Raw genomic sequence first — 18,017 nt, forward strand, 5'->3', positions numbered from 1 at the left:
GGGGCAGGCTAAGGCATTGGTCACGTGGATGCCTGGTGGTTATCTCCCTAACTCTGAACATCATTTGCTTCATTCTGCTCGAGTGGAGTGCCCATTGGGTTTTCTAGAGTCGGAGAGAATGATCACCCCTCATCCGCTGCCCATGCTTCGACTGGCAAGATTAATTTGGAGACAAATTAAAAAAATTGTTGGATATACAGATATTATAGCTGAAATGCCCCTTTGGGGAAATAGCTATTTTCCAACGCTGTTGAATCACCCGTCCACCGCCTTCTGGGTGATGCATGGTGTTACCTCGGTGGGGGATCTACATGACCAGGGGACCTTTGTGTCCTTTGAACAGCTGCAGACTAAACATGATATTCCGAGATCCCAATTTTTTCGTTTTTTACAATTAAGATCAGCTTTCCAGTCATATATGAGGGGGGTGGTTACGGGCCGCACAATCTCGTCTCTACCTCTAATAGGAATCCTCAAATCCCAGGGACCCCAGGGCCTCATTTCCTCTTTGTATACTTACATGCTATCAGTAGGTGCGGAATCAGTTATAAGACTCATCAAGGAGAAATGGGAGAGACTCATCCCTGACACACAGGAAGAAGAATGGGAGGAAATTTTAGAGTCCCCGATGAAGGTATCCCCATCGGTTAATAACAGAATGACACAATTATTCATAATATACCAATCATATCTAACTCCCGTGCGGCTTTTTAAAATGGGTCGACTTCACTCTGCGGAATGTCTGCGCTGTCACCTGTCAGATGCGGACTTTGTTCACATGATGTGGAGCTGCCCGGTCATTCTTCAATACTGGAAGGAGGTGACCTCATTACTCTCCTCTATAGTATTGGCCCCTGTTCCTCTTGAGCCACTAAATTGTTTGTTTGGGGTGTGGGACGAGGAGACTTGGGGTCATCACGTTGCAATTTTCTTACGAGAGTCACTTTTCATGGCAAGGAAGGTGGTGGCAATGCGGTGGATGGGGGGTTCGTGTCCCTCACTCAGAGCCTGGGTTGAATTAGTAAATTCGATTATCCCATACGAACGCACACTGTATCAAAATAGAGGATGCCCGGGTAAATTTGAGAAGATTTGGAGCGGCTGGAACTCCTCTCACCTCACTTTATAACTCATGGTTATTTATACTAGTGCAAAGTGTCAATTCTTTCTAGGTATCATGCAGAAAGGGACGTAGGTTTATTGTTAGGCGGCAGAAAGTAGTTAGTAAGATACAGTTATAGTTAAGATTTAATAACTGTAAATTTTTCATGACTCCACGTCAGATATGTACGGTTTCAGTGGAGTAACAGATATGTTGGACACACACTATGATACTCAGTTATGTATACATTGTACGTACTTAATATTGTATGTAATACTAAGGAGTATAAATTTGTGTATTATGTTGTTGTTCTTTTAACGTTATGGTTAATAAACGAATTTAAAAAAGTCATTAAAGTCTTACATGGACTGTAATCGTGTCCCGAGAGGTTTGAGAGTATTTAAAGAAATCTCATAATTTAAGGAGGATCCCTGTTTTCAGAAGGCATGGGAGCAGATACATCTTGAATGCTCCCGGAATTTGCTACATCTGGTGATTACTCAGAATGAAAAGGACTACATACTGATTTGTGAACAGTTGGAAAAATCTAAACGGGAACTCTCCTCCCGTATAAGTGGCGATAATTTTAAATCTTTTGAGAAAAAACTGGAGAAGAAATTAATTTTAGTCCAGATGGACACTAAAGAAAAGAAAAAAGAGAAGTTTCTCAGAGACAAGCGTGACTTTAAGTCAGGCCAGATTTTTACGTGGAATAAAAATAATTCCAGAAAATCTTTCTCCAGAAATCGCTCTAGAAAGTTTGGAAAAAAACAAAAAACTTCTCGTGATGGTTGGGTCACTGACTCAGACTCAAGTGCAACAGAGGATGGCGGAGAAGAGGTGGCTTCTGCTTCTACTGCAGCACTCCCCAGTCCTACACCCCCTACGGCCCAAACCCCTTTAGGAGGAAAAAAATCCGGCGAGGGGGGAGAAAAAAGCGCTTGGAAGAAACGCAAACATGTGTCCTGGAGGCGATAACAACGCAAAATGAGGGAAGTCAGGCAGATGATTTGTTGCAAATCATTAATTTATCACAAAGAGTGCTCACAGGGGATCAAATAAAAGTGCTCTCACGGGGGGTCAACTTTTGCTTGCCAGAAGCTTTTGATTTAAGCGAATTTAAAATAGATTTATTTAAGAGTGTTAGGAAGTTGCACTTACACAAACATTTTTGCAAGAGCAAGGACAACATTGCAACTCTAGCCACCACAGACACACCGGCTACAGTGGGACCTTTGGGGTTCATGGTGTACCCAGTCATAGACCAAAGGGATATTGAGATGAGTTTATTACTAGCTGGGTTAAGTGACGATCTAGAAAGGACTTCTGATGATCGGCATATGTATGATGATCCTGGGTCAGCACACCCCTTTGTAGGGGGCATTAAATCGAGCTGGATGCCTCCTATATCACCCGGTAATAACATAGATCTCTTCCAAGAAATGGCGATTAAAGACATAGAGGTGATCTTATATAAGCAACCGCTTTATAATTTGTCAGTCGAAGAAAAAAGAGCCCTGAGAGAGATTCAAAAATGGGAGGATGTCATCATCAGAAAAGCCGATAAAGGCGGCAATTTAGTGATCTTAGATAAAGCGTATTACATAGAAGAGGCTTTATCCCAGTTAAATGACTCTACCACATACTCTGTTTTGGCCAATAATCCCACTAATAGCATTAAACAAAAATTGAGAACACTCTTGCGAAAATACGTGGAGAAGGGGACAATCTCGCAAAAACGAGCAGAAAAACTAATACCAGAGTTCCCACAGTTCCCAAATTGGTATAGCATCCCAAAGGTCCACAAAAATGCAGAGAGACCCCCTGGTCGCCCAATAGTTTCGGGGAAAAACTCAGTGACTGAGCCGCTGTCCCAATTTTTAGATTGGCTTTTGAAACCCCTGTTGTTAAAAATACCCTCGTTCGTAAAGGACTCAGGTGACTTTCTGTTGGCCCTCCAGGATTTTGTCTGGCAACCCACTTTCGCCCTAGTTTCGATTGAGATTGTCAACTTATATACGAGAATCCCGCAACAAAAGGGCTTAGAAGCTGTTCAGCGTATTCTCCTCAACACAGAAAAAGATCAGGACTTTGTCTCGTTCGTGTTGGAAGGACTTGATTTCGTGCTGTCTAATAACACCTTTAAGTTTCTAGATAAATGGTACAGTCAAAGAGTTGGTACCGCGATGGGTACTCCGGTGGCGTGCGTTTTCGCGAACCTGTTTTTGGCAGCGTTCGAGGAGAAGCACATCACCGGAACCCTCAACCCTTATTTAAAGCACATTCACCTCTATTTGCGGTTTGCTGGCGATGTTTTTATTGTGTGGGATGGAGGTGAACGTACGTTTAACGATTTTGTGGGTTTTCTAAACGATAACAATGACATGAAATTCACGTCAGTGTTTGGAGACAAACAGCTAGATTTTCTGGACGTAAAAATAGAGATCAAGGAAGGTAGGATAAAAACTAGTGTCCATAGGAAAACAACTGCAACTAATAACGTGTTACATTTTCATAGCGCGCATCCTGCTCACACAAAATGCGGTATTCCATATAGCCAGATGGTAAGGCTAAGAAAAATCAATAACTGCGAGGACAGTTATAAAAAGCAGCTAGAGGAACTCAAACTGCGGTTTAAAAACAGGGGTTACCCAGATCACATACTGCGACAGGCAGAATTACGGGCTGCAAATTTATCCCAAGGGGACCTACTGAAAAAAGGCAGATATAAGAGGAGAAGCAGTAGGACGAATAGTCGCAATGAAAACGGGATATTTACCTTCTTGTTTAAACACAGCCCGCTTGATGATGATATCTATGCAGCTATCCGTAAAAATTGGCATGTGCTTAAAAATGACACTGATTTTCGCAGCTTACCAACCTGTGTCCCCCGTTTTGCTTACAAACGCTCAGTGAATATAGGGGACTTGTTAGTAAAAAACCGGCTAACTGCTGATAACATTAGCTGGATGAAAAAATCTCTCCCGCAAGGTAATTTTAAGTGCGGCGGTTGTAGTATGTGTCATTTACACAAAACTAATAATCCTCTAAAAGTGGGCACGATTTATCACACCGTGAGAGATTTTATAACCTGTAAATGTAAATTTGTGGTGTACGTCATTTACTGCCCATGCAACCGATTTTATATCGGTAAAACAATAAGACCCCTGTTTGTCAGGTTTCGCGAGCACCATAATTCCGTACTCACAGGGAAGGGGCGAGTGCGCCTAGTTAAACACATACATGATGTGCACGGCGGCGATCCCAGTTCCTTTAAGGTACCGTCACACTAAGCGACGCTGCAGCGATACCGACAACGATCCGGATCGCTGCAGCGTCGCTGTTTGGTCGCTGGAGAGCTGTCACACAGACAGCTCTCCAGCGACCAACGATGCCGGTAACCAGGGTAAACATCGGGTTACTAAGCGCAGGGCCGCGCTTAGTAACCCGATGTTTACCCTGGTTACCATCGTTAAAGTAAAAAAACAAACGCTTCATACTTACCTACCGCTGTCTGTCCTCGGCGCTCTGCTTCTCTGGTCTGGCTGTGAGCACAGCGGCCGGAAAGCAGAGCGGTGACGTCACCGCTCTGCTTTCCGGCTGCCCGGCGCTCACAGCCAGAGCAGAGAAGCAGAGCGCCGAGGACAGACAGCGGTAGGTAAGTATGTAGTGTTTGTTTTTTTACTTTAACGATGGTAACCAGGGTAAACATCGGGTTACTAAGCACGGCCCTGCGCTTAGTTACCCGATGTTTACCCTGGTTACCAGCGAAGACATCGCTGAATCGGTGTCACACACGCCGATTCAGCGATGTCTGCGGGGAGTCCAGCGACGAAACAAAGTTCTGGACTTTCTTCCCCAACCAGCGACAGCACAGCAGGGGCCTGATCGCTGCTGCGTGTCACACTGGACGATATCGCTAGCCAGGACGCTGCAACGTCACGGATCGCTAGCGATATCGTCTAGTGTGACGGTACCTTTAGTTTTGCCGGCTTAGAGGTTGTTAAATTCCCTCAGCAAGGAGGCAACCACAATAAATTATTGCTACAACGCGAAGCCCGCTGGATCCTAAAAACTGATGCGCAAGGGTCCTGGGGTCTTAATGACAAATTAGACATGGCGGTTTTCATCTAAATCCGTTTGAAATTTTGAGATTGTAGTATGAGTTATGTTGTTTTTATCTGTAGTTGATTACACACATGTGTGATAGGTGGTGTGTCCACTCCTATAAAAGGATATGACATCACCAACACAACTCACTGGACCCGTTGAAGCGCTTGTGCGCGAAACGGCCGTCGTCCGTCTCGTCTCTGCACGCTCCCCCACCGCTCCCTCCTCATGTATTAGCCTGTCTCGTCCCAAGTTTGGATCGTTGTGCCATGGTCATTAAAGGACTTTTTCACTATTGAAGACTGCGGGTGAGTGCTGCATTCATTTTTCTCTTCATTTGCTGGTGATACTAATAACACACAGAGCACTGCATGGCCTGACATACTAATAATAACACACAGACCACTGCATGGCCTGATATACTAATAATAACACACAGAACGCTGCATGGCCTGATATACTATTTAATAATAACACACAGAGCACTGCATGGCCTGATATACTAATAACACACAGAACGCTCTATGGCCTGATATACTAATAATAACACACAGAACTCTGTATGGCCTGATATACTAATAACACACAGAACTCTGTGTGGCCTGATAGACTAATAACACACAGAGAACAGCATGGCCTAATCTGCTAGTAATATCACACAAAGCACTGCATGGCCTGATACACTAATAATAAACACACAACACAACATGCCCTGATAGGCTTGCATTGGCGAATCTCAGATTATATAAGTGTACAATCGCAGCATGCTGTGATTTTACACGCACATAGAATACGCCTGAGAAAAAATACAGAAAAAGAAAACAAAAAGCAGCACCAAAAGAAGACAGAGGGTGCAAAAAATCCTTCCAGGTATATACCAAACCTCATGCTATTGTCCAGAAAAATGAAAAAAAAATTTCTGGACAATGAGAAAAAATACAGTGATGTGAGCTGGCCCATAGATTAACACTGGTCTAAGTGCTATGTGATGTTTTCCTGCATAACACTCGTCCGTATGATACGGTACTGTAATGTCGGCCTAACGCAGAGATCACTGCATGGCCTCATATACTAATAACACACAGAGCACTTGATGACCTGATTACCATATACTAATATTACAGAGAGCACTGCATGGTCAGATATACTAATAACAACACACAGAGCACTGCATGGCCGCATATACTAATAATAACACACAGAGCACTTCATGGCCTGATATACTAATAACACACAGAGCATTGCATGGCCTGATATACTAATAATAACACACAGAGCACTGCATGACCTCATATACTAATAACACACAGAGCACTGCATGGCCTGATATACTAATAATAACACACAGAGCACTTCATGGACTGATATACTAATAACACACAGAGCATTGCATGGCCTGATATACTAATAATAACACACAGAGCACTGCATGACCTCATATACTAATAATAACACACAGAGCACTTTATGGCCTGATATACTAATAACACACAGAGCATTGCATGGCCTGATATACTAATAATAACACACAGAGCACTGCATGGCCGCATATACTAATAATAACACACAGAGCACTTCATGGCCTGATATACTAATAACACACAGAGCATTGCATGGCCTGATATACTAATAATAACACACAGAGCACTGCATGACCTCATATACTAATAACACACAGAGCACTGCATGGCCTGATATACTAATAATAACACACAGAGCACTTCATGGCCTGATATACTAATAACACACAGAGCATTGCATGGCCTGATATACTAATAATAACACACAGAGCACTGCATGACCTCATATACTAATAATAACACACAGAGCACTTTATGGCCTGATATACTAATAACACACAGAGCATTGCATGGCCTGATATACTAATAATAACACACAGAGCACTGCATGGCCGCATATACTAATAATAACACACAGAGCACTTCATGGCCTGATATACTAATAACACACAGAGCATTGCATGGCCTGATATACTAATAATAACACACAGAGCACTGCATGACCTCATATACTAATAACACACAGAGCACTGCATGGCCTGATATACTAATAACACACAGAGCATTGCATGGCCTGATATACTAATAATAACACACAGAGCACTGCATGGTCTGATATACTAATAACACACAGACCACTGCATGGCCTGATATACTAATAATAACACACAGAGCACTGCATGACCTCATATACTAATAACACACAGACCACTGCATGGCCTGATATACTAATAATAACACACAGAGCACTGCATGGCCTCATATACTAATAACACACAGAGCACTGCATGACCTCATATACTAATAACACACAGAGCACTGCATGGCCTGATATACTAATAATAACACACAGAGCACTGCATGGCCTGATATACTAATAATAACACACACAGGGCACTGCATGGCCTGATATACTAATAATAACACAAAGAGCACTGCATGGTCTGATATGCTAATAATAACAACACACAGAGCACTGCATGGCCTGATATACTAATAATAACACACAGGGCACTGCATGGTCTGATATACTAATAATAACACACAGAGCACTGCATGGCCTGATATACTAATAATAACACACAGAGCACTGCATGGCCTGATATACTAATAATAACACACAGAGCACTGCATGGCCTGATATACAAATAATAACACAAAGGGCAATCCATGGCCTGATATACTAATAATAACACAATGAGCACTGCATGGTCTGATATACTAATAATAACACACAGAGCACTGCATGGCCTGATATACTAATAATAACACACAGGGCACTGCATGGTCTGATATACTAATAATAACACACAGAGCACTGCATGGCCTGATATACTAATAATAACACAAAGAGCACTGCATGGTCTGATAATAATCTTATAATCTTTATTTTTATATAGCGCTAACATATTCCGCAGCGCTTTACAGTTTGGCACACATTATCATCACTGTCCCCGATGGGGCTCACAATCTAGAAATATACTAATAATAACACACAGAGCACTGCATGGCCTGATATACTAATAATAACAACACACAGAGCACTGCATGGTCTGATATACTAATAATAACAAACAGAGCACTGCATGGCCTGATATACTAATAATAACACACAGGGCACTGCATGGTCTGATATACTAATAATAACACACAGAGCACTGCATGGCCTGATATACTAATAATAACACACAGAGCACTGCATGGCCTGATATACTAATAATAACACACAGAGCACTGCATGGCCTGATATACTAATAATAACAACACACAGGGCACTGCATGGCCTGATATACTAATAATAACAACACACAGGGCAATGCATGGCCTGATATACTAATAATAACACAAAGAGCACTGCATGGTCTGATATACTAATAATAACAAACAGAGCACTGCATGGCCTGATATACTAATAATAACACACAGGGCACTGCATGGTCTGATATACTAATAATAACACACAGAGCACTGCATGGCCTGATATACTAATAATAACACACAGAGCACTGCATGGCCTGATATACTAATAATAACACACAGAGCACTGCATGGCCTGATATACTAATAATAACACACAGAGCACTGCATGGCCTGATATACAAATAATAACACAAAGGGCAATCCATGGCCTGATATACTAATAATAACACAAAGAGCACTGCATGGTCTGATATACTAATAATAACACACAGAGCACTGCATGGCCTGATATACTAATAATAACACACAGGGCACTGCATGGTCTGATATACTAATAATAACACACAGAGCACTGCATGGCCTGATATACTAATAATAACACAAAGAGCACTGCATGGTCTGATAATAATCTTATAATCTTTATTTTTATATAGCGCTAACATATTCCGCAGCGCTTTACAGTTTGGCACACATTATCATCACTGTCCCCGATGGGGCTCACAATCTAGAAATATACTAATAATAACACACAGAGCACTGCATGGCCTGATATACTAATAATAACAACACACAGGGCACTGCATAGCCTGATATACTAATAATAACACACAGGGCACTGCATGGCCTGATATACTAATAATAACACACAGGGCACTGCATGGCCTGATATACTAATAATAACACACAGAGCACTGCATGGCCTGATATACTAATAATAACACAAAGAGCACTGCATGGTCTGATAATAATCTTATAATCTTTATTTTTATATAGCGCTAACATATTCCGCAGCGCTTTACAGTTTGGCACACATTATCATCACTGTCCCCGATGGGGCTCACAATCTAGAAATATACTAATAATAACACACAGAGCACTGCATGGCCTGATATACTAATAATAACAACACACAGGGCAATGCATGGCCTGATATACTAATAATAACACAAAGAGCACTGCATGGTCTGATATACTAATAATAACAAACAGAGCACTGCATGGCCTGATCTACTAATAATAACACACAGGGCACTGCATGGTCTGATATACTAATAATAACACACAGAGCACTGCATGGTCTGATATACTAATAATAACACACAGAGCACTGCATGGCCTGATATACTAATAATAACACAAAGAGCACTGCATGGTCTGATATACTAATAATAACACACAGAGCACTGCGTGGCCTGATATACTAATAATAACACACAGAGCACTGCATGGTCTGATATACTAATAATAACAAACAGAGCACTGCATGGCCTGATATACTAATAAGAACACACAGGGCACTGCATGGTCTGATATACTAATAATGACACACAGAGCACTGCATGGCCTGATATACTAATAATAACAACACACAGGGCACTGCATGGCCTGATATACTAATAATAACAACACACAGGGCAATGCATGGCCTGATATACTAATAATAACACAAAGAGCACTGCATGGTCTGATATACTAATAATAACAAACAGAGCACTGCATGGCCTGATATACTAATAATAACACACAGGGCACTGCATGGTCTGATATACTAATAATAACACACAGAGCACTGCATGGCCTGATATACTAATAATAACACAAAGAGCACTGCATGGTCTGATATACTAATAATAACACACAGAGCACTGCGTGGCCTGATATACTAATAATAACACACAGAGCACTGCATGGCCTGATATACTAATAATAACAACACACAGGGCACTGCATGGCCTGATATACTAATAATAACACACAGGAAACTGCATGGCCTGATATACTAATAATAACAACACACAGAGCACTGCATGGCCTGATATACTAATAATAACACACAGGGAACTGCATGGCCTCATATACTAATAACACACAGAGCACTGTATTGCCTGATATACTAATAATAACACACAGGGCACTGCATGGCCTGATATACTAATAATAACACACAGGGCACTGCATGGCCTGATATACTAATAATAACACACAGAGCACTGTATTGCCTGATATACTAATAATAACACAAAGGGCACTGCATGGCCTGATATACTAATAATAACACACAGAGCACTGCATGGCCTGATATACTAATAATAACACACAGAGCACTGCATGGCCTGATATACTAATAATAACACACAGGGCACTGCATGGCCTGATATACTAATAATAACACACAGGGCACTGCATGGCCTGATATACTAATAATAACACACAGAGCACTGCATGGCCTGATATACTAATAATAACACACAGAGCACTGTATGGCCTGATATACTAATAATAACACAAAGGGTACTGTATGGCCTGCTATACTAATAATAACACACAGAGCACTGCATGGCCTGATATACTAATAATAACACACAGAGCACTGCATGGCCTGATATACTAATAATAACACAAAGAGCACTGCATGGCCTGATATACTAATAACAACACACAGGGCACTGCATGGCCTGATATACTAATAATAACAACACACAGGGCACTGCATGGCCTGATATACTAATAATAACACACAGGGAACTGCATGGCCTGATATACTAATAATAACAACACACAGAGCACTGCATGGCCTGATATACTAATAATAACACACAGGGAACTGCATGGCCTCATATACTAATAACACACAGAGCACTTCATGGCCTGATATACTAATAATAACACACAGGGCACTGCATGGCCTGATATACTAATAATAACACACAGAGCACTGCATGGCCTGATATACTAATAATAACACACAGGGCACTGCATGGCCTGATATACTAATAATAACACACAAGGCACTGCATGGCCTGATATACTAATAATAACACACAGAGCACTGCATGGCCTGATATACTAATAATAACACACAGGGCACTGCATGGCCTGATATACTAATAATAACACACAAGGCACTGCATGGCCTGATATACTAATAATAACACACAGGGCACTGCATGGCCTGATATACTAATAATAACACACAGGGCACTGCATGGCCTGATATACTAATAATAACACACAAGGCACTGCATGGCCTGATATACTAATAATAACACACAGGGCACTGCATGGCCTGATATACTAATAATAACACACAGGGCACTGCATGGCCTGATATACTAATAATAACACACAGGGCACTGCATGGCCTGATATACTAATAATAACACACAGGGCACTGCATGGCCTGATATACTAATAATAACACACAGGGCACTGCATGGCCTGATATACTAATAATAACACACAGGGCACTGCATGGCCTGATATACTAATAATAACACACAGGGCACTGCATGGCCTGATATACTAATAATAACACACAGGGCACTGCATGGCCTGATATACTAATAATAACACACAGGGCACTGCATAGCCTGATATACTAATAATAACACACAGGGCACTGCATGGCCTGATATACTAATAATAACACACAGGGCACTGCATGGCCTGATATACTAATAATAACACACAGGGCACTGCATGGCCTGATATACTAATAATAACACACAGGGCACTGCATGGCCTGATATACTAATAATAACACACAGGGCACTGCATGGCCTGATATACTAATAATAACACACAGGGCACTGCATGGCCTGATATACTAATAATAACACACAGGGCACTGCATGGCCTGATATACTAATAATAACACACAGGGCACTGCATGGCCTGATATAGTAAAAATAACACAAAATACTCAATGGTAGTTTAAAAAATAGATGCACTGCTTGGCCTTGTGTACTAATATCTTTATGGTCAGCCTCAAGAAACAAGGCTATGCTTGTCAGATACCTAGCAGTGCACTGCATAGTCAAATGCACGTAGTTATAATAACACAGGTTGCACTATGTGCACTGCACAGCCTACAGTTATATCAGCAGATGCATTGCATAACATGCAGTTATAAAAACATGTAGGGAACAATTCATCAAGGTGTTTTCTGACGTAAAACACCTTGAAAGGTGCCTCTTAATGAGTAAAAAGCATCTTATTCTAGCGGTGCCTTTATTAAGATTCAAAACAAAATGCCAGTCTTGATGAATTGGGCTTATTCTGCACCACATAGCCTGCTGTAGTGGTAATAACACATAAGGCTGGGTTCACAATACGTTTATGCTACTCCTCTGTGGCTCCGTGGGGGTTTCCGTATGAATTGCTAAGGCTACTTTCACACTTGTGTCGTGTGACGTCCATCGCAATGCGTCGTTTTGGGGAAAAAACAGATCCTGCAAATGTGCCCGCAGGATGCGTTTTTTGCCCGTAGACTTGTATTGATGACGGATCGCGACGTATGGCCATACGTCACGTCTGTCGTGTACTGGATGCGTCATATTTTGGCAGACCATCGGCACGAAAAAACTTTCAAAGGAACGTTTTTTCGTACGTCACGTCCGCCATTTCCTACCGCCGGAACTCCACCCCTCCTCTCCGGACTTTAGAATGGGCAGCAGATGCGTTGAAAAACTGCAACCGTTGCCGTCGTGCCAAATTTTCACAACGTGTGTCGGTACGTCGTGCCGACGCTTAGCGACGGACCCGTACCGACACAAGTGTGAAAGAAGCTAACAAACAGGATTCAAATGGAAACCCCAACAGAGCCATGCACTATAATGAGGCAGACAGAGTCACTTTGTGCTCCGTCTGGCACATGTTCTGTCAGTTAGGCATGCCCAAAAGCATGGTAGACAGCTCTTTCCTGCATGCCTAAAACGATGGACACTGTTGAAACAGAGGCTAGATGGAGCACAAAGTGACTCTGCCACATTACAGTGAATGGCTCTGTCTGTGGTTTCATCAAAATTGTGTTTTTCAGGGCTTCATGCAGATGTCCCGACAAAGCCAAACAAGTAGCAGAAATGTAATGTCAACACAACTTACTACATGGTCTGAAATTGTATTAACACAGTGCACTGCATAACTATATAATAATACTTAGTACACTGCATTGGCTGCTGTAGTATATAATAACATAATTCAGTGTGGCTTCTGTATTATATAATAACATAGTGCACTGCATTGGCTGCTGTAATATATAATAGCACATACTGAACTGCATGGGCTGCTGTAGTATATAATAACGCATAATGCTCTGCAAAAGCTGCTGTAGTATATAATAACACAGTGCACTGCATAACGATATAATAATACTTAGTACACTGTATTGGCTGCTGTAGTATATAATAACATAATTCAGTGTGGCTTCTGTATTATATAATAACATAGCGCACTGCATTGGCTGCTGTAATATATAATAGCACATACTGCACTGCATGGGCTGCTGTAGTATATAATATCGCATAATGCTCTACAAAAGCTGCTGTAGTATATAATAACACAGTGCGCTGCATGGGCTGCTGTACTATACAATAACAGTGCACTGCATGGGCTGCTGTACTATATAATAACACAGTGCACTGCATGGGCTGCTGTACTATACAATAACAGTGCACTGCATGGGCTGCTGTACTATATAATAACACAGTGCACTGCATGGGCTGCTGTACTATACAATAACAGTGCACTGCATGGGCTGCTGTACTATATAATAACACAGTGCACTGCATGGGCTGCTGTATTATATAATAACACATAGTGCACTGAATGTGCTGCTGTCGTCTACAACACAGTGCACTGCATGGGTTGCTGCAGTATATAATAACACAGTTCACTGCATTAAGAATATAATAACACATAGTGCACTACATGGGCTGCTGTTGTATATAATAACAGTGCATTGCATGGGCTGCTGTAGTACATAACATAGTGAACTGCATGGGCTGCTGTAGTATATAATAACACAGTGCACTGCATGAGCTACTGTTTTATATAATAACACATAGTGCACTGAATATGCTGCTGTCATCTACAATAACATAGTGCACTGCATGGGTTGCTGCAGTATATAATAACACAGTGCACTGCATTAAGAATATAATAACACATAGTGCACTACATGGACTGCTGTTGTATAAAATAACAGTGCAATGCATGGGCTGCTGTAGTACATAATAACAGTGACAGTGCACTGCATGGGCTGCTGTAGTATATAATAACAACACAGTGCAGTCCTATATAACAACACAGAGCTCTGCATGGGCTGCTGTATTGTATGATAAGTTAACACATTGTGCACTTCATGGTGTAGTATATAATAACACAGTGCACTGTATGGGCTGCTGTAGTATATAATAACACATAGTGCAGTGCGGTGCATGGGTTGTAAAGTATATAATAACACAGTGCACTGAATGGGCTGCTGTAGTATATAACACAGTGCAGTGTGATGCATGAGCTGCTGTAGTATATAATAACACAGTGCTCTGCATGGGGCTGCTGTAGTATATGATAACACATAGTGCACTTCATGGGCTGGTGTAGTATGAAATAAAACCAAGTGCAGTTCATGGGATTTTGTAATATTTGATAACACATAGAGCACTGTATGGGCTGCTGTAGTGTATCATAACACAGTGCACTGCATGGCTGCTGTATTATATAATAACACAGTGAAGGATGGCTGTCTATTATCTAATAACACAGTGCATGCACTGCATGGGCTGCTGTAGTATATAAGAACACAGTGCTCTGCATGGGCTATGCATTACCATGTAGATTGTGAGCAGGGTGGGATCTTCTCCCCCTCCATAACAGTCTGACAATTTTACTTTATTTATGTGTGTAATATATTTGTAATATGTGTGTAAAGTATATGTGTGATGTGTACGCAATAAATATGTAATATATATGTAATATGTGTCTGATGTGTATGTAATATGTGCGTAATACATGTGTAATATATACGTAATATGTGTGAAATGTATATGTAATATATGTGTGACGTGTATGTAATATATTTGTAATATATGTATTATGTTATTATATATATGTAATATGTGTGTGATGTGTATGTAATATATATGTAATATGTGTGTGGTATATATGTAATATATGTATGCTGTGTATGTAATATGTGTGTAATATATATCTACTGTGTGAAATATATATGTAATGTGTGTAAGGTGTGTAATATATATGTCATATGTGTGTAATATATGTAGTGTGTGATGTGTATGTAATATATATGCAATGCGTGTAATATATATCAAATATCCAATGAGAAAAAGGAAAATGCGGCACTCACCGAGGTAGATTGCGAATCAAAGTCCTTTATTCATCATAACGTAACAACGGACATAGTAAGGAGAGGCGGCTGGGAGAGATCAGCGGTGCGGGGAGAAAGAGCAGGACTACGATCGTTTCGCGCTTGTGCGCTTCCACGGGACCCGTGGAAGCGCACAAGCGCAAAACGATCGTAGTCCTGCTCTTTCTCCCCGCACCGCTGATCTCTCCCAGCCGCCTCTCCTTACTATGTCCGTTGTTACGTTATGATGAATAAAGGACTTTGATTCGCAATCTACCTGGGTGAGTGCCGCATTTTCCTTTTTCTCATTGGATATTTGTTCACTGCTTTTTATGCTGAGCACCACCCGAACATTGCAGACTATATACGTGCTATAGGAGTCTTGCAGTGGAATCCTTAGGCTGCGGCTACACCGCCTGCTGCGATAACACTTAGTGCCGTTCATATTTTGTGCTTTTTGTAATATATATCATATGTGTGATATATATGTAACGTGTGTAATATATATGTAATGCATGTAATATATATGTAATGTATATGCAATATGTATGTACTATAAATGTAATGTGTGTAAAATATATGTAGTATGTGTGTAATATATATGTAATGTGTGTAAAATATATGTAATATGTGTGTAATATATATGTGTGATATATAAGTAATGTGCGTAATATGTGTATCATATATATGTAATGTGTGTAATGTATATGTAATATGTGTGTAATATACATGCAATGTGTGTAAAATATATGTAGTATGTATGTAATGTGTGTAAAATATATGTAATATGTGTGTAATATATATCATATGTGTGATATATATGTAATGTGTGTAATATGTGTGATATGTATGTAATGTGTGTAATGTATGTGTAATATGTGTGTAATATATATGTAATGTGTGTCAAATATATGTAGTATGTGTGTAATATGTATGTAGTATGTGTAAAATATATGTAATATGTGTGTAATATATATCATATGTGTGATATATATGTAATGTGTGTAATATGTATGTAATGTGTGTAATATATCATAAGTGTGATATATTAATGAATGTAATATGTAATATATATGTAATATGTAAAATATAATATGTGTAACATATATGAAATGTGTGTAAAATGTAATGCGGGTAATATATATTTATATAATATGTGATATATATAATATGTGTGATATATATATGTAAAATGTGTGTAATACATGTGTAATATATATATGTGATAAATTTAATGTGTGTAATAAGTATGTAATGTGTGTAATATATATAATATGTGTGATATATGTAATGTGTGTAATATATATAATATGTGCGATATATGTAATGTGTGTAATATATATATAATGTGTGATATATGTGATAAATGTAATGTGTGTAATATAAATATATATATATATATATATATATATGTGTGTGTGTGTGTGTGTGCTATATGTAATGTGTGCAATATGTATGTAATGTGTGTGATATGTGTGTTACCCAGCACCCTGGAAGTAACGATGCTGTGATGATTAGGGTATGTGCACACGATGCGGATTTTCCTGCAGATCCGCAGCAGTTTCCCATGAGTTTACAGTTCAATGTAAACCTATGGGAAACAAAAAACGCTGTGCCCATGCTGCGGAAAAAAACGCGCGGAAACGCAGCGGTTTACATTCCGCAGCATGTCAATTCTTTGTGCAGAATCCGCAGCGTTTTTACATCTGCTCCAATAGAAAACTGCAGATGTAAATCCACAGCGGAATCCGCAATAGAAAAGGCGATAAATACGCAGTAAAAACTGCAGCGGTTTCCCCCTGCGGATTTATCAAATCCACTGCGGAAAAATCCGCAGAGGAGCTCTCTAGGTGTGCACATACCCTTAATATTAATAACCCTCGGCACACAGTACATGGCACTGCTGGAATAGTCTGGCAGGTCACACGGGTGTTTGTGGGCAGTGACGGGCACTTCCTTGGTGAGGTGCAGCAGGCCTGGCACATCTATGAAAACAAAGAGGCAGATTTGTCCAAACACCCGTGATTGACATGTCACAGTGGGGAGTGACGTGGAGTCAGAGAGCAGCGGCCCGGGGTTTACATAGGGAATGATCTCCCTGTGGGCTTCAGCCTTGTTTTCCTTCCCTCCTGTGTCCATCACTTCGTTATGGCCGGAGCTGCTCTCTGCCCCCAAGCAGATGGACACAGGCAGGCACTGCATGTAGTGACAGGAGCGG

At 40.6% G+C, this 18,017-nt stretch overlaps 1 protein-coding gene across 1 annotated transcript in view; it reads right to left on the bottom strand.

The window, feature by feature from the left end:
- Window positions 1–18,017, bottom strand: part of TBX1 (T-box transcription factor 1) — a 66,011-nt gene that overhangs the window by 35,136 nt on the left and 12,858 nt on the right. The window lies entirely within an intron of this gene.

Source organism: Ranitomeya imitator, chromosome 1 (genome assembly GCF_032444005.1).
Source record: "Ranitomeya imitator isolate aRanImi1 chromosome 1, aRanImi1.pri, whole genome shotgun sequence".
Lineage (NCBI taxonomy): Eukaryota > Metazoa > Chordata > Amphibia > Anura > Dendrobatidae > Ranitomeya > Ranitomeya imitator.